The following is a 19753-nucleotide window of genomic DNA, read 5'->3' on the forward strand; positions in this document are numbered from 1 at the left end:
ACTTGAGTTTTATACAAAATCTTTGATAATCAATGTTATCACAACCGCTTTTTACACAGATCACAGAAAATATTTTTTCCTAAAACTGCCTTCGCACAACTGCAGTTACATCAAAAGCCACCACTGGCAAAACATCCTCCTGCGAGGCTCACCTGTCTCTCCCTTGTCCCTTCCGTCCCCACCGTCCCCACCAGAGACCTCTTTTGCAGTGACACCACTGATCTCTACAGTAGCAATTCGAATACTTCTCATGTATGGGGCCCCCCCTCTGCTAGATGTTAAGATTCTTGCTGTGTTGGGCTTGTGGCAACCGTCTGCATCCCCAGCTCCTGGAAGTCTGCCTTGCCAATAATGAGACCCATATACCAACGATGATAGTTAACCGTTTACCAAGAGCTCGCTGTGACCAGACATTGTGCTAAGGGATTTATATTCTCATTTACCCTCACAAAATCTATGTGGTAAATACTATTACAATCCCAGTTTAATAAATGTATGATGAATGGACAAAGAATCAAGCCAGAAACTTGGCTTTTCCTTTTCCTGGAGTTGGTCTTGCTCATGACAGACAAAAAGAAGTTCTCAGCAGCCTTTTCTACAATGACAAGACCTTAGCAGCAGTTTTTCTTCATTGCAGAACGTAACGTGACTATCTAATATTCGTAGCAACCAAAGGTTGAAAGAGCAATGCTCGGGAGCTATAAGGAGCCCAGATTGGCTCACTGACATTCACATTGGACTGGAGCTAATTGCTTACTCTATTTTCCTGTACTTTTTTTTTTTTTTTTTTTTTTTTTTTGCAGTACGCGGGTCTCACTGTTGTGGCCTCTCCCGTTGCGGAGCGCAGGCTCAGCAGCCATGGCTCACGGGCCCAGCCGCTCCATGGCATGTGGGATCCTCCCAGACCGGGGCACGAACCCGTGTCCCCTGCATCGGCAGGCGGACTCTCAACCACTGCGCCACCAGGGAAGCCCTTTCCTGTACTTTTTAATCTCAGCAGTTGTATTAATCACTCCAGGGTGCTGCTAAAGTCTTGGTTTGGTACTCTCAGTTAAATTTTACCATGAAAACACAAGTTGTGATCTATAGGTTTGTTTCTTGTTGTTTTTTAACCTCCTGGCAGTCTAGTGTGTTGCCTATGGAGCAGTTTTTATTTTTTCATGAAAACCTGCATCCAGGGCATAGGCATATTTGGCTTCTCTTTAAGGTCCCCCCCTACTGGAGTGTAAGCTCATTGAGGGCAGGGATCTGGTCTGGCTTGTCCACTTCTACATGTATCTGCAGTCCTTTAAATAGTGCCTGACATATTATAAGCACTTGATCACCATTTGTTAGATGAGTGATGACCAAAATTCAAAGTATTCATATGGTTGCACTATGTTGCTGTATCCCGTCTTGCAGGGGTGAGGGGTTACAATTTTGCCCCCTTTTAAAAGTGTTCTACTATTTATATAAAATACTAAGAAACATGGGGGAAAGAAGGCATGCACACAAAATTTGATGTGTTTAAGAATTTCTTAAAATGTTATTTAGCTATGTTAAGATGTTATTGAAAAATATTTCCAATGCTCAACCAGGGAGGGGGCACAGCACGTATAAGAATCGTCTAGAAGAGCTTTTCAAAACTACATAGGCTCAAATACAACAAACTAGTGAATATAACAAAAAAGAAGCAGACTCAGATACAGAGAATAAAGTATACTGGTTACCAGTGGGGAGAGGGAAGGAGGGAGGGGCAAGATAGGGGTAAGGGATTAGGAGGTACAAAATACGATGTATAGGGCTTCCCTGGTGGTGCAGTGGTTGAGAGTCCACCTGCCGATGCAGGGGACACGGGTTCGTGCCCCGGTCCGGGAAGATCCCACATGCCGCGGAGCGGCTGGGCCCATGAGCCATGGCCGCTGAACCTGCACATCCGGAGCCTGTGCTCTGCAACGGGAGAGGCCCACGTACCGCGAAAAAATATATATATATATATATACTATATATAAAATAAGCTACAAGGATATATTGTACAACACAGGGAATATAGCCAATATTTTATAACTATAACTGGAGTATAACCTTTAAAAATTGTGAATCACTATTATGAGCACCTGTAACTTATGTAATATTATACATCAACCGTACTTCAGTAAACAAATGAACCAAAAACTATGTAGGCTCAGGTCTTTTCCCCTAAAGACTGTTTGATTCCGTGAATCCAGGGTGGAGTCTAAGAGTCTATTTTCTCACAGAGAATCGTAGGTAATCTTTTTTCTTTTTAAATCAACCTTATGCGTGTGGTCAGGGTTCTCCAGAGAAACAGAGCCAATAGGAGGTAGGTGTATATTTATTTAGAGAGATTTATTTTAAGGAATTGGCTCACACAAGTGTGGGAGCTGGCAAGTGTGAAGTCTGTAAGGCAGGCTGGAAATTCCAGCAAGAACAGACGTTGCAGTCTTGAGTCAAAAGGCAGTCTGGAGGCAGAATTCCTTCCTCTTCTAGGAATTTCAGTCTTTTCTCTTCAAGCCTTCAACTGATTGCACGAGGCCCACCCACATTATCGGGTAATCTACTTTACTCAAAGTCTACTGATTTGAATGTTAATCACATATTTAAAAAATAGCTTCACAACATTATCTAGAATGGTGTTTGAACACACAACTGTGTACCATAGCCTAACCAAGTTGACACATATAATTAACCATCACAATGAAGTACAATTTACATATTGTAAATGTACCCACTGGAGGTATACAGTTTGATGAATTTTGAAAATGTATATTTTCAGTATCTACTACCTCATTCAGGATAAAGCACATTCCTTCACCCAAAAAGCTGACTCCTGTGCCTTTACAACCATTGATCTGTTTCTATCACTATGGATCAGGTTTGTCTGTTCTAGAATTTTCCATAAATTGAGTCATAAAATATGTACGATTTGGGCCTGGCTTCTTTTGTTTTTCACCATGATAAAATACACATAACAGAAAAATTACCGTTTTCACTACTTTTAAGTGTACAGTTCTGTGGCATTAAGTACAGTCACATCATTGTGCAACCATCACCACCATCCATCTCCAGAACTTTCCCATCTTTCCCAGCTAAAACTCTGTAACCATTAAACACTAACTCCTCATTCTCCACTCTCCCTAGTTCCTGGAAACCACCATTCTACTTTCTGTCTCTATAAATGTAGGTACCTCATATAAGTGGAATCCTGTGTTTGTCATCGTGTGACTGGCTTATTTGACTTAGCGTAATGTCCTCTAGGTGCAACCGTGTTGTAGCATGTGTCAGAATATCCTTCCTTTTTACGACTGAGTGATATTTGATTGTATGTATACATCACAGTTTGTTATCCATTCGTCTGCCTATATACACTTGTGTGCCTGGCTTCTTTCACTTAGCATAATGCTTAGAGAATCACCCATTTAGTTGCTTTTAACTGTAGTTGTTTCCCCAAGTAATTTTGAAGGTTCTCAAACTCTTGCTAACCAAATGAATGCTAGAATCAACCTTTCTTCCTTCCTTCCTTCCTTTCTCTGGTTTATTGTTAGCCAGTCAGATTTGTATGTGTCTCTCAGTGGTAAGACATTTCTATCACTCTTAGGGCATGTTCCTTGCCAAGGACAAGGAACGGACCGTGGTAGTAATTTACAATTGTATAGCAATGACCATTGACAGCATTTATTTTCATGCCTTGTGTCATGTAATCCTCTTAATAACCCTGTGATTTATCATTATCCCTACCTTACCAAAGAGAAAGCCTGAGCCATGAACGATTAAGTAGTGATGTGCCCAAGGTCATGCATTTGGCAAGTGATAGAATTGTCACTTGAACCCAGTTCTCCTGACCCAGGTTCAGTGCTCACAGCTGCCTGCCTGTTTATTTGAAGGGTACAAGGAAGGCTCCCATGACAAAAATTAACTTACCCACCAGCCTATCATGGTGGTGAAATTCCTGAAGTAAATTGACGTCTTTGATTCCTGAGAGTTCTTCAATCCTCTAGAAACCCCTTTTAAAATGGAATGCCCTACTTAGAGTCTGTCATACAGAGTGAAGTAAGTCAGAAAGAGAAAAACAAATACCGTATGCTAACATATATATATGGAATCTAAAAAAAAAAAAAAATGGTTCTGAAGAACCTAGGGACAGGACAGGAATAAAGACGCAGAGATAGAGAATGGACTTGAGGACACGGGGAGGGGAAGGGTAAGCTGGGATGAAGTGAGAGAGTGGCATGGACATATATACACTACCAAATGTAAAACAGATAGCTAGTGGGAAGCAGCCGCATAGCACAGGGAGATCAGCTCGGTGCTTTGTGACCACCTAGAGGGGTGGGATAGGGAGGGTGGGAGGGAGATGCAAGAGGGAGGGGATATGGGGATATATGTATACATATAGCTGATTCACTTTGTTATACGGCAGAAACTAACACAATATTGTAAAGCAATTATATTCCAATAAAGATGTTTAAAAAAATGGAATGCCTGAGGGATGAGTTGCATTTACATAATGTGTGCCCAATCGAAATCAGTTCATAATAAAAAAAAACAGCTGCCATTTATTTAACCTGTACCCCATCCCTGACTCTGTGCTAGTCTTCTGCATTCAGTAGATACCTCACTAAATTCTCAGAATAATCCTGGAAGGTGGATATTGTCATCCTCTTATGACCGATGAATAAATGGGGCCCAGAATGCTTAAGTGACTTCCCCAAATTTACGCAGCAAGTAACTGGAGAAATTTTTTTTTAATCCCATATCTGCCTAGATGTACAGAAGTGCTTTTAATCCCTGTAGTATACTGCCCCTTACATGCCTCTTCTAATTAGACACTGAACAGGAGGGATGAGAGATAGGAACACTCCCAATGCAAGTGGCTGGAAAAAGGAGTGAAATTGAACTTTTTGCATATGTTTGTCTGGGGCTTACCTGAATTACTACTTATGAATAACTCACTATGAAAAACTTATAAAGGCTCTCTGTTTTATTTTCTTCTTACTCTTTTATTTATTTATTTATTTGCGGTACGTGGGCCTCTCACTGTTGTGGTCTCTCCCGTTGCAGAGCACAGGCTCTGGACGCACAGGCTCAGCGGCCATGGCTCACAGGCCTAGCCGCTCCGCGGCACGTGGGATCTTCCCGGACTGGGGCACGAACCCGTGTCCCCTGCATTGGCAGGCTGACTCTCAACCACTGTGCCACCAGGGAAGCCCTTCTTACTCTTTTTTTTAAACGTCTCCCTCAACACTAAACTGTTTGCTTGTGCAGAATGTATATTTGGCACTTTTTTCTTTGTGTATCCAGGGAATGTTTTTGAAATGTTGCTTATTACTGTGCCCTAAGGAACTAATCATATTAATCATGGTGAAGAAAGACCAGGAATATAAGATTCAAGCTGTTCTTTGATTAAAGCTTCTTAGATAGAATTTTACCTCGGAGCTTTGTTGTTTTAATGACCTCCTATAGGTATTTTTCTGAGAGTTCTCCGCGGACTTTGTTTCCTAGTTCCTTGTAGCAGTGCCTGTCAGCTTCCTTGCTGCATGTTTTTTACTTCAAAAGAAAGATGGGTAATTTGCCTATTTCTGTGTTTTAGAGCGAGTCAAACAATGCCAAGTAGGCTATCATGTGTTGACAAGGAGTCAGCAGGAAAGGCCAGTCAGGTAGTCATCAAGTTGATATATTTGAGGCTGTGCAGTCATTTCAGCCTTGCGTCCACTAAGTACTCTCTCTACACTGTAGGATTTGATTAATCAGGTGGCATTCAATTTAGGGTCCCGCTTATGCCGTTTATTGTGTTAGTGCCTTAAATAGGAATACGTGGTATAAGACTCCATTACTGGAATAAAATTCTACCTAATTACCAATTTCTTGAGAATCGCCTTTGAGGTAGATTATGCCAGAAAGCGAGTACCTTTTGATCTTGCTAAATATTTAACTACTTTCATGAAATGGTAGGAAACTGGTTTTCTAGAATTCAATGATGCTTTTTTTTTGCTGAACCAAAATCAAGTTTTATATGTTTAAAACTATTTTTGATATATTGTCCTAAATTTTACAGCTAATTTTCTGAGAATACTGACACATTTTTAAATGACCTTTAGAATTCACCTTTAAAATTGTATGCATTAGGAAGGGAATTTCTACTGAAAAACATAAAGTTTCCAAATTGTATGTCCTGTTCTCAGTTGAGGGGGACCTGTTAGATTACTCTTGATATGTGATGCTAGAAAAGCTAAAATACTAAGTCTTTCTGAATATATTTCAACTTCAACAGTGTTTTGTATTTTTAAAAGGAAAATAAAATCATTCAATTCATTGACCATATTACATTTTACATATTTCAGTTGAATATCACATCTTCCAGAGAAAAATCAATTACATTTTATTTACTTTTCCCAGACTGAGTTTAGTGCCAATCTAAGACACATAAACTTATATCCTGGCTGCCTCGCTTAAGAAATTCCTAGTAAAAGTCGCCACCCCAGCAAATTGCTTATTGTCACACAGCTAGAATCACCCCATAGACCACGCTTTGAAATGTTGCATCTTACTTGCTTATTTTATAGGACATTTTCCTTACTACCATCAAGCAATTTGCTGCAGAGAAATATGCCAAATGACTGAAAACAATGCAAATCTGAAAATCAGTAGTTGATTGTTAATAATATGGTCCCTTTATCTTCTGAAAGAGGAGACACATTTCAATTCCATTGTCTCAAATGTACCAAGAAAGAAGGATAATAATGTTAAAGGCTTTGTGTTGTTTTTTCCCCACTATCAGGGTTTATTTTTCATCAGCTAGTACTACTAGATTTAAAAAAGGAGGGGGCGAGCTGATTTTGAATAGATTTGGTTACCAGACAACTGAGCCACAGTAGTGGAAAAATATAAGCCGGAACATTTTCAAAACACATTTACCTAAATCTAAATATCAGTCTGACATACAAAAAACAACCCATATCTTCTCATAGTCTCGTATGTGTGTGGGCACAGGGAGTGGGTATGGTTAATTGAAGCGCTTGTAGAATAAGGACTATGGGCTGAAAGAAATGAAAGAAATTGATGACTCAGTGCCCGGGCTTTAGGCTTGGCCTAACCTGCATCCTTGGTGTCACCTGCATACTGGGTTTCTCCTTCCCTCCAGTTCGGAAGCAGTTCTCACCTACGCTGGGTCTCTGGAGCTGGGACTGTCAGGGATGGTCAGCCCTCGGAGCACCATCAAGAAGGACGGAGTCTAAAGTATTAGGTCCTCAGTGGCAAAGTCAATCACAGAAAGAGCTAGACAAAAAAGCAGGGACAGCAATTGGAAAACTCAAAGCTAGGGAGTTCAGAGAACCTTCCAGAGGCAACTTGAAGCCAGGGGAGGAAGCTCTTTGTGGCAGGTTCCCTCCTGGTGAAAGAGATGCTAAGGGCACTGCCAGCTTTGATCTCCACCTTAGAGAGAGGACATGGTGGTGACCACAGTAAAGATAAGAAGGGAGGCAGCTGCTATCCTTACATAATGCTTGAAAAAAAAATCCAGAGAGCAGTAACAAATTCTCCCTGGTGCATCCTAGCAAGCTCACCAGGTCCTAAAATCCTAGGGGGAGAAAGAAACATTTTGCAGACATCAAATATCAGCGAATGCAAAGAGTTATTAAATTTCCAAAGGAACATTTTGTATTTGCAAGTAAATGTGTTCCTTACAAATTACGTGTGAACAAGAATCCATAACCAAGGAAAGACCGATTTCTTTGGAGAAAACGAAGGCTGGATTTCTGAGCTGGGTGTGAAGAAGGTCAGAGCCACGCATTAGTAGGCCGAATGGTATAATGTATCTGTATGCTTGTGGTAAAATGTTAATTGTGCTCAGAAATTGGTTTAGCTGGAGAGGAGAACTTGTGCTAGTTAGAAACAAAAAACAGACCTTGAATATCAGGCTAAAAAATTTGATTTTGATAATTGGACAACTATTAATAAATTTTTATTTCCCTTTTCTTGACACTTTTTGAAAAATTTTTCTCTTGGGTATGGACCTTGTTCTGTTCACTTTTTTTAGAGAAACTTTTGTTTTTGGTTATTCAAACTCTGCCATGAAGGAACCTCAAGCCATTTAACCTTGGCTCAGTTTTCTCATCTCTACCATGAAAGTCTTGAGCTAGAATATTTCTGAGATCTCTTTCAATTTACAGTTGTGAGTCTGGGCAGTTTAAAAAAGTAAAGAAATGCTGTACATATCCAATTGACACTGAAATAGGGAAAAGTTGTTTTCACTTACTTAATGACTTAATTTCTAAAATTAGATATCCACACGTTGAGAGTTCGTTGAATCAAATGTTACAATCTTGTGTAAAGGATGATAAAATTATGACCCATGCATGAGTCATCCCTGTTTCTTTCCTTCTGTGCCCCACACTTTACTGTTCAACACACACTCCTCCAAAGGTGGAAAATGTGTAGGTGGTGGAGGCCCAGCTGATTTTATGTATGGTAACATACCTGTAATACATGTTAACAGAAGTGTAGTTTAAACATCCTAGGTGATTTTTTCTTCCAAGCTTATGTTAACAAGGATTATCATGAGTTTAAAAGGGAAATCCATGAAAATAAAGCACATAGAGCTAAAGACATTAGAAATATCTAATGCCACAGTCATTTCCTACTAAATATAATCTACCATCCTGTTGAAAATGAATTTCAGAGAGTTTTCCAACTGGATGCAATAAATGCATGCTTTCTCTCTTGCTCAGAATTCCCCGGGACTTGTGAACTGTAGACCCACTTTTATAAAGGTGGAGATTGTGTTATTCACAGCTATATCCCCAGGCCCAGACAATCTTCCAAAAAGTAGAGGCTCACTATAACCTGTGATAGATGACAGAATGTTTATGTGAAATGGTGAAATGTTTAAGCACAACCCCAAAGGTCAACCTTGGAGGATGGCATGGATCCTGCTAAGGGGACTCCTGAAGGACTCCAGACAGTCAAGGCATGACTCTAAGGGCTGGTCAGACATTCTGGAAACTGTCAGTAGCAAGGCTGGCTAAGCAGAGTGGCAGAGAATCCCAGCTGGAACTTTCAGCATTGCACGAACTGGGCTCATCCTCGGGGACAGAGGCTGGTGTCTGGACTGGGCCAGGGGAGAACCCAAGTCTCATTAAGAAGGGAAGCAAGGATGGAGAAAGCAGCAAGCCCTGGCATCTAGCCCCCAGTCTGGGCCCGGGAAGGACCCCCAGTGGGTAGAAGGTAGGATAAGCTGTCAGATCTAGGATCTAATACTAGCTAACTTCTTAGTCACCACCATCAAAATGTTATTTTTTTAACCTTTGCTAAAAATAAACAAATGTACAGATAAAGAATAACAATTTTTTCAAAATAAACTTTCAGTTTCTTTCCAAAGACCATGGCAAATATCTTTAAGGAATGATACTATAATAACCAAATATTGGAGGTAACCTAAATATTCAAATACAGTGCTTGGTTTAAAAAAAAAGTGGAATAACCATGCACTAATACTATACAGCTATGTAAAATTATTTTTAAATATTCTTTAACATTTTAGCACGTTATTAAGTGAAAAAAATAAGGTAATAAGTAACTAGTATTGCATTTTTTATAGAAAGAAAATTTAGTTTATTTACAAAGAAAACAGTTTAGAAAGATATAAGCCAAGATGTTACCAATGGTTTTTGTTTCATAATTGGATTACAATTTTTTTTTTTTTTTTTTTTGCTTACCTGGAACTCAATTTTTCTGTAATGAGCATGTATTACTTTTTAAATAAAAATAAGGCAACAAAAATATAAAAGAATTAACAGTAAATTGTTCCTTGATGCACAGGTTACAGAAAGACATCTGAGCGGAATGTCTCATGTCTTTATATAAGTCCTCAGAAAGGGAGTGCTGCTCTGGCGTGTGTCAGTGTTCCCTGGAGTGAGCGTTACCACAGAAGCCTCTGGCACCGAGCTTTCCATTTCTGTTGTAGCTAAAAAACTTAGAACATTATTATGTGATACATACACTGTGGGTCAGAGCAATAATACAAAAATAATAAGAGTAGTTTTGCTTCAAGAAATCCAACTTAATTTAAGGTGACTGAATTCCGATTTATAAGCCTGAGCTATATTAGAGTTTGAACACTTTTTGTTTCCTTTCAAATCTACATTAATATTTGGCTCAACACTCAGAGGGAAGCAATTCAGCACCAAAGGTGCAATTTTTCCTCCTTTCCTCCAGAATGCTAAAATCAGTTTAGCTGTTTGGCTTGTATTAAGTGATGGGCTATAATCTCAGATGCCAAATTTTCCTCCAATCAGGTGTACATTACTGGGACTTCTGAAAAAAAAAAAAGTGATAAATTTCCCTGTTTAATTCTTGGAATTCAAGAAGAAAAAGAACTAAATGTTCCTAAAAGGAGAAAGTTTCTACTCTCAGCTATAAATGTATAAAACCAGCTTGATCATTGCTTATCTTTGTAGAGAAGATTGTATTATTTTACCTAAGAGTATTCCTTTTCCTGTGTTAAATTTGATTTCTAGACTCTTTCCTGAAAAGCAACTTAGTATTTTGCATGTGACTTACTAGAAAGATTCTTAAAATATGGCGTATAAATCATTAATGTTTCATCAGTTTCTAAAATCATCTTCCAGTCAAACTAAAAAAAAAAGACTAAAATGTAATCACACAAAAATGTTTTTGCCCTGTGGAATGAATCCATTGTCTATTTAGAGCACACACACACACAGACACACACACACACTAAAATTAACATTTCAAAAATGTAAAAAAAGGTATCATGTAATTTTAGAGTTAGATATGAAAGGCATCAAGATATGGTTGAAAGTGTACAGATATTGAAATCACAGAAAGTTGATTTCAGGTCCCATTTTAGCCAATCATTGTTTATTGTATAAATGTACAGCCAAATTACTGTACCTCCCTGAGCTTCAGTGTCTCCTGTTTAAAAGGACAGTAACCCCTATGCAGCAGGCTTGTAAAAATTAGGGAAACAATTATGCAAAGTCCCTGTCATAATCACTAGCAAATACTAAGTATGTAATAAGTGCTAGCTGAGGGCTTGTTTATTATCTGTTTGTTTCACTATACTGTAAGCTCCTTCAGGGCAGGAACTATAGTCTCTTCAGACCCCGAACATTTTAGCACAACTCCTCTCTCCTAGTAGTTGTCAATAAACATTTGTTGAATAAATTAATGGAGTAGTATAATATCCTGCAAGGACTGAGGGTTCCTACTCAGGATTAATTGTGACTTTACTGGAATATAATATAGTAGATTATGCCAGATTTCCAATTCCTCTTAAATTTTATGATTTTGTTATCATAAATATCTTTTCTCTAAATCTTTTGTATTCACTTCTCTAGAAGCTGGAGTATATTTCTATGTCCAGTGTTTCCTATTTTCGTTGCTCTTTGTTTTCCCAAGTTTTCCATTACTTCCTTAACCTTAAGCACTTCTTCCTTACTGAGCCAATTTAATTCTAATTTACATTTCTTCTCACAGCCTCCTCAGCTTTTGAAAAACCGGAATGTTGCTTTTGAAAGGTCATTTTATTTTCTGCATAAGTCAATAATTTGTCAGATTCTGCCATTTTATCAGAACAAATTTTTTTTGGAAGTATAGTTGATTTACAATATTGTGTTAGTTTCAGGTATACAACATAGTGATTCAGTTTTTTTGCAGATTATATTCCATTATAGGTTATTACAAGATATTGGGTATAATCCCCTTATTGTACAGTAAATCCTTGTTACATATCTATTTCATGTATAGTAGTTTGTATCTGTTAATCCCATACCTCTAATTTGTCCCTCCCTGCCCACCCTCCATCCCTCTCCCTTTTGGTAACCATAGGTTTGTTTTCTATGTCTGTGAGTCTGTTTTATATAGATTCACTTGTATTATTTTTTAGACTCCACATATGAGTGATACCATGCAGTATTTGTCTTTCTTTGTCTGACTTTATTTTACTAAGCATAATATTCTCTAGGCCGATCTACATTGATGCAAATGGCAATATTTCATTATGTTTTATGGCTGAGTAATATCCCATTGTATGTATATACACTACGTAGTCTTAATCCAATTACCTGTTGATGGGCACTTAGGTTGCTTTCATGTCTGGGCTATTGTAAATAGTGCTCTAATGAACACTGGGATGCATGAACCTTTTTGAATTAATGTTTTTGTTTTTTCCGGATATTCCCAGGAGTGGAATTGCTAGATAATATGGTAGTTCTATTTTTAGTTTTTTAAGGAAACTCCATAGTGTTTTCCGCAGTGGCTGCACCAATTTACATTCCCACCAACAGTGCAGAAGGGTTCCCTTTTCTCCACATCCTCTCCAACATGTGTTATTTGTAGACTTTTTGATGATAGCCATTCTGACAGGTGTGAGGTGATAGATACCTCATTCTGGTTTTGATTTGCATTTCTCTAATAATTAGTGATGTTAAGCATCTTTTCATGTGCCTGATAGCCATGCGTATGTCTTCTTTGAAAACATGTCTATTCAAGTCTTGTGTCTATTTTCTGATTGGGTTGTTTTTATGCTATTGAATTGTATGAGCCATTAGTATATTTTGGATATTAACCCCTTGTTGGTTGTATCATTTGCAAATATTTTCTCCACTCTGTAGCTTGTCTTTTTGTTTTGTGATGGTTTCCTTTGCTGTGCAAAAGCTTTTAAGTTTAATTAGGTCCCACTTGTTTATTTTTCCTTTTATTTCTTTTGCCTTGGAAAGCTGATCCAAGAAAATATTGCTATGATTTATGTCCAAGAGTGTTTTGCCTATGTTCTCTTCTAGATTGTTTGTTTCGTGCCTTACATTTAGGTCTTTAAACCATTTTGAGTCTGTTATTGTATATCGTCTGAGGGAATGTTCTAATTTCACTGTTTTACATATGGCTGTCCAGCTTTCCCAGCACCACTTGTTGAAGAGACTGTCTTTTCTCCATTGTATATGCTTGCCTCCTTTGTCATAGATTAATTGACCGTAGGTCCATGAGTTTATTTCTGGGCTCCCTACAGAACAAAATTTTTGACACATATGAAATGGTAAAGTCTCCCAGTGGTGGTCTGACCACCATGCCAGTTTTACCATCTGTGTTAGGAAGGCATTTGGCTGATACATCCAGATAAGGTCATCTCTTTACTCCTCCATTTGTCTTCCCTCAGAGACTGTGCATTCTACTTTTCCCTTTAGGTGTATGGACATCCATTCAATGTGTACCTTTTCGTATGCCTTGCTAATCTCTTATTCCCTTTAGTGTATCTGTTCCTTTTGAACAAGGTGAACTGTATCAGTTAAGACAGTATATATTATGCTTTGGTTACAGTCAACCCACAAATCTAAGTGGTTTAAAATAAACTTTTTTCTCTGTCAAGCTACATACTCAGCATGGGTTGGTGCTCCTCTGTTCCCTTTGGCCTCAGTTTAGTATGAGGCAAACAGACAAGGTACTACCTGGAACATAGTCAAACAACAGCCACTATGGGAGAAAGAGAACAATCAGTGACACATCTCACACTAGCTCTTCAAGCTTTCACTTCGAAGCAACATCTGTCATTTCTGCTCATATTTCAATGGCCAGGGTAAGCCCTATATCATTCCTGTCTTAAAAGGGAATGGGGCAGTTCCCTCCTACCACCTGTCTAAAAGAAGAACGAGAAATAACTGGGAAAGAGATTAATGCCTAAGACATATATCTTTCTACCAATTCATTCTGGCCATGCATCCTGTCCCACCTGTGGGAGCTCATATTTACTTCCAGACTTTAAAATTTCAAGTTTGCTTACTTTATTAACCATATACTTTTGAATAGAAAAATAGGAACCAGTAGTCAAGCTAATAGTAAATAGTGGTAATAACCCCATACAACTGCTTTATTATTTATATACAGATCACTTTTAATACAGTTAACTCCCATCCTTAAGAAAGCAACTGTTTGAGAATCACTAGTCTACTAAAAAGAACATCAAACTCTTAAGACAAAACACAGATTTGCCCTCTTATTTCTTCTTTGTATGTCCTGCCTAACTATAGATCAACTTCTTTCTCTATGTCATTTTTTCCAGTGAAAATTATGCCTACCTCTTTTGACATGTGGGAATGTCTAAGTCAGCAAGAAGTGTATACTTGCCCCCTTAGACCCTCAACAGTACCTAAAGGTCATCTGCCTTGAAGACTGGTAAGTCTGGTCATAATACAGAAAACCCAGAACTAGGGGAATAAAGGAGTTCTCCTTGTCACAGAGAGAAGGCTTTGTGAATGTTAATGGCAGCATTAATTCCCTCTGTGACCTGAGGCAAATCACTTAATTGCTAGCTGTCTTCCTTTTCTGGTCCAAGGATAATATTAACATACTCCTCTAGGTCCTTGTGAGGCATAATATATAGATTTGATTGCAAAGGCATTTTCAGAATGTGAGACACTGTAGAGACGTTTGATGTGCTCTGAATTCCCATTTTGCCTACAATTCTCCTCCTAGAGGTGACTGTCTGGCCAGAAAGAGAAATGTCTGAGGCCAGAGGTAGTTCTATAGGGCAGAGATGTCACTTCCTGACAGAGTCATGGATCTGTTGTGGATTATATCTGGGCTGCTGGATGCACTGATCTTCCTCCTTTCTTCCAGGCATTTTTCTGGTTTCTATCCTAACCATTTGGCAGAAGAGATAAAATTCAAATTAGTCCTCTTTTTGCTGAGTATATTATCTCTAGAAAAAAAAGTTAGATTGGAGAGCTGGTTGTAAATAATACTATGCTTTGAGTTTAGAGTAATGATATGTTTGTTTGGCATTTAATTGTTTGCAGAGTGCTTTCACAGCACATATAATCTTATTTGAGCCTTACCTTATCACTCTGTGAGATGGGCATCATCCTAAGTCACAAAAAAGGAGAATGAAGCCCAAAAGATTCAGTATGTTGCCCAAAGTCGCCACACTAAGAAATAATGAACTCAAACCCAGATTTTCTGATTCTGCATGGAGTAATCTTTTATTCCATTGTTCCAGGCTGCCTCTGTGTTTTTGGCAGACATAGGTGACACCCAGCTATAAACCATGATCAAGTGGAACCAAGATAGCGTAGGAAAGGAGGGAATTGATTGAACAAGCAGGAAGGAACTTATCATTTAAAGCCAATTACAAGTTTCTTTTGCTTAGAAAATGGAAAAAACTAACCGTTCCTTCAAGATTAATCTTAATATTCTAAGGAATTAAAATTAATTCAGTTAATTAATCAGTTTTTCTCCACCAGAGCATTCAGCCAGAATGGGGAGGGGAAGATCTTTTTAATTTCCAGTAAAAATGATGACTTGATTTCTTAGGATGGTATTAGCCAATGACTCAACTCCATCTTCCCCCCAAAAAAATAATAGAAATAAGGAGAGTTGATTCTCATTCATTCATTATGTATTCATTTACTACCATTTGCCAAGAAGTTTTAGTCTAATGGGTAGAGGAATGGGGAGAAAATAAGAAAACAAAGGATGATACCAAACCCCAAAGGAAAGGTCAAGAAAACTTCTTGGAAGAGGCAGCCATTAAGGTGAATTAAGCTGTTACTTAACCTCATGGCAGGAGAGTTAGTTGGGATAATGGTGGGGAATGGAGTTCTGGATATGAGAGCAGTAGTTTAAGTAGCTCTGCATGGTAAGAGGATGGGGAAGGAGGCAGGAGTAGAGTGAGATGGGCTAGAGAGGTGAGCAAGTGTCCAACCTTGAAAGACCTGGATGCCCTGCTAAGAAATTTCAACTTTATACTTATGCTGTCAAATCTGACCAAATCAGAAAGGTCTGTGGGGCAGGTGGATTTGGGGGCCTGGTAGGTCTGTCAGCTGACTTGAAAACATCCAAAGAGGTTGTTAGTGAAATCCAAGCAAGAAACAACCAAGTAAAGAGAGGTTACGGTCTTCGCTGCATATCATTTAGCGCATACACGGGCAGATCAGAAACTAGAACCCAGGTGTCCTAATTCCTAGGTTGCCATTATTTCCCCATCCCACAGTGCTTTCCTGTTTCTTTCTTTTTATTTATTTATTTATTTATTTTTGCGGTACGTGGGCCTCCCACTGTTGTGGCCTCTCCCGTTGCGAAGCACAGGCTCTGGACGTGCAGGCTCAGGGGCCACGGCTCACTGGCCCAGCCGCTCCACAGCATGTGGGATCTTCCTGGACCGGGGCACAAACCCGTGTCCCCTGCATTGGCAGGCAGACTCTCAACCACTGCGCCACCAGGGAAGCCCCCTGGCATCTTCTTTCTTTACAGAATTCTGTTCCCTTTGAAATGTGTGCTAGGGTGCTAGAACAGTTTTTAAAGTAATCTCATTCTCTACTGGAACTAAATGTTTATCATGGTGATGTTAACATTTAGACACTTCTCACCGGCAATTCCATCCATGTGATCTTATGTGGTTTTCTTCTGAGAATACTAAAGCTATTTTTACTTCCTTGGGTAAAAATAAAGGTGCCCTAAATTTCTCCAGCTAAATATTTCAAACTTTAGGCTTTGATTTTTCTTTATATTTTAGTTGGGAGAATAAAGTAAAGCAGTTGTTTTATTTTATTCTTTAGTATCAAAAGATAACTGCTCACTGATAATAAGAATTGTAGGGCCAGTTCAACTGCAGTGATAAGTTCAGAGCATAAAAGATCATATATCAACATGACCTCACTAACCTTCTCTGTACTAAATGACAAACTGCTAGAAATAGCCTTTGGATCAGGTCACAGACACACTAAAATACTTACCCTTCACTACAGAACTCTATTGAACCCTATCTATCATTTACCACGTTCAATCACAGAAGCCTGCTTCAATGCTAAACAGAATTTCAGTCAAAGTATAAAAGGAGAGATAACTTCCTTCGAATACTTCAACTTTTGATTTGATTGAGCATCTCTTTGCACTTTTGAAATAATGTGGGGAAAGATCACAACTAGTTCCACTATGCTTTTTTTTTAATTTTTTTTACATCTTTATTAGAGTATAATTGCTTTATAATGGTGTGTTAGTTTCTGCTTTATAACAAAGTGAATCAGTTATACATATACATATGTTCCCATATCTCTTCCCTCTATACTTTTTGCATTTGTAGAAAGATTGTGCTATAAGGGAAAGAATAGGGTTTTAGAACCAGTAGGTTCATACTGGTGTCTATACCTCACTTCCCCCTCCCATAAGAGGTTAACATCATATCATTGCTATTATGATGTTATTACTCTTTTCTTAACAGCAGAACTAGACTCAGCTAATAGGGAATTGGTTAAGCTTTTTAAGAGAATAGTGTGATTCAACCGAGGGGTTCTAAGACTGCCAGCTTCATGTTATACATACTTAACTGCACACACTTCATCCGCATCTTCAAATAAATGCCATTATTCCTTGTTTTGAATGTGTCTATAAGTGACTTTTACAGTCTAATTAGAAAATCAGGATCTTTGCTCTCAGTACTTATTTTTATTTTTGTAACATCTTTATTGGAGTATAATTGCTTTACAATGGTGTGTTAGTTTCTGCTTTATAGCAAAGTGAATCAGTTATACATATACATATATCCCCATATCTCTTCCCTCTTGCGTCTCCCTCCCTCCCACCCTTCTAGGTGGTCACAGAGCACCGAGCTGATCTCCCTGTGCTATGCAGCTTCTTCCCACTAGCTATCTATTTTACATTTGGTAGTGTATATATGTCCATGCCACTCTCTCACTTTGTCCCAGCTTACCCTTCCCCCTCCCCATGTCCTCAAGTCCATTCTCTAGTAGGTCTGCGTCTTTATTCCCGTCTTGCCCCTAGGTTCTTCATGACCATTTTTTTTTCTTTTTTAGATTCCATATATATGTGTTAGCATATGGCATTTGTTTTTCTCTTTCTGACTGACTTCACTCTGTATGACAGACTCTAGGTCCATCCACCTCACTACAAATAGCTCAATTTCATTTCTTTTTATGGCTGAGTAATATTCCATTGTATATATGTGCCACATCTTCTTTATCCATTCATCTGTCGATGGACACTTAGGTTGCTTCCATGTCCTGGCTATTGTAAATAGAGCTTCAGTGAACACTGGGGTGCATGTGTGAGAAAATATTTGCAAATGAAGCAACAGACAAAATATTAATCTCCAAAACATACAAACAGCTCATAGTGCTCAATATCAAAAATACAAACAACCCAATTTAAAAATGGGGGGAAGGCCTAAATAGACATTTCACCAAAGAAGACATACAGATGGCCAAGAGGCACATGAAAAGATGCTCAACATCACTAATCATTAGAGAAATGCAAATCAAAACTACAATGAGGTATCACCTCACACCGGTCAGAATAGCCATCATCAAAAAATCTAGAAACAATAAATGTTGGAGAGGGTGTGGAGAAAAGGGAACCCTCTTGCACTGTTGGTGGGAATGTAAATTGATACAGCCACTATGGAGAACAGTATGGAGGTTCCTTAAAAAACTATAAATAGAACCACCATACGACCCAGCAATCCCACTACTGGGCATATACCCTGAAAATCAGGATCTTAAATAAATTACTATCCTCAGGGAAATGAATACACTCTTCAACTACAATCATTCTAACATTCATGTGTTATTTTCATATATTTTTCATGTGTGGGAGAAATATTTGGGGAGGCATAAAATCCTTGAATAGGTTGTTGAACTTCATAGTTTGTCAATGGGTAATTACTGAGATTTCACATTATACATAGCATTTATGCATTTGAGTTCAGACAGGCACTGTGGCTAACTGGAGAAACAAACGGAAACATATAGACACCGTCCTTATATTTATGAATCCTACAAGGGTAATAGAGAAGATGATTTGCTGAATGAATGAATGACCTTTGTTTTCACATAATCTTTTAACATGAAAAGAGTATATTTGCCTATGTCAGAGTCTAAATTACAACAAAACAACTTTTCAATAGAATTAAAAGAAAAATTATCTGTGTAGTTTTAACTTTAGCTTTCTCCCTAAAGTTTTTGCCATCTCCTTAATATTAACCCCTTCGATTATATATTGTACTATGATTAATTCAGTCAAGAAAGACAAAAATCAAAGCATGAATATGGTACCGGTCAGAAAATCACATGTATAAAAACAAAATAGACTTATTACCTTCACACAATCAGATTTTTAAAAAACAGTTTTCTAAGTGGGAAAATACCTGACTTTATATAATGCCAAATGACATATTGAAGCTTTACAACATTCCTGTTTGTGCAGCCCATGCCATAGGAGGTCAATTTATTATGGAGTTTCATTGGCTCTTCAACAGCTAAGTCTTTGAATGGTCTCACTAGATCTTCACCAGCTAAGCCTCTGTCGAAAAGCTTTTAAGAGTGTGTACCATTACCATCAAGGAAACTTCAGTAACATTCTCTTCTGTAAATCAGAAATGGGAATGATTATTCCCCTGCTCATGGCTAACATAACAGCATGATGGATAAGATAGAGCGTGGAATATGTTGTTAGGCATGGAGGAAAGGGAAGACCCAGTAAGATAAGTATTTAATATTCCTGACTGCATTAAAAATCCATCAATGAATTCAACTATTCATAGAGAACCTGCTACATACTTGGTGTTGTAGTGATTTAAAGAACTATAAATTGTTTCCACCATCAAGATTATTCCATTTGGGCTTCCCTGGTGGTGCAGTGGTTGAGAACCTGCCTGCCAATGCAGGGGACACGGGTTCAAGCCCTGGGAAGATCCCACATGCCGTGGAGCAACTAGGCCCATGAGCCACAACTA

The 19753-nt window shown here is 38.4% G+C and overlaps 1 protein-coding gene across 8 annotated transcripts in view; it reads left to right on the forward strand.

The window, feature by feature from the left end:
- The window catches only part of HS3ST5 (heparan sulfate-glucosamine 3-sulfotransferase 5), a 282552-nt gene that overhangs the window by 209665 nt on the left and 53134 nt on the right, over positions 1-19753 (forward strand). Inside the window, exon 4 of one of the 8 annotated variants that reach the window (XM_060114784.1) lies at positions 14069-14181. The exons of the other annotated variants lie outside the window; for them this stretch is intronic. The gene's annotated coding sequence lies outside the window, so the exon portion shown is untranslated. The remainder of the gene's footprint in view (positions 1-14068; positions 14182-19753) is intronic. 8 annotated transcript variants of the gene reach the window in all.

The sequence above is a fragment of the Mesoplodon densirostris genome, chromosome 12, assembly GCF_025265405.1.
Source record: "Mesoplodon densirostris isolate mMesDen1 chromosome 12, mMesDen1 primary haplotype, whole genome shotgun sequence".
In the NCBI taxonomy this organism is placed as follows: Eukaryota; Metazoa; Chordata; class Mammalia; order Artiodactyla; family Ziphiidae; genus Mesoplodon; species Mesoplodon densirostris.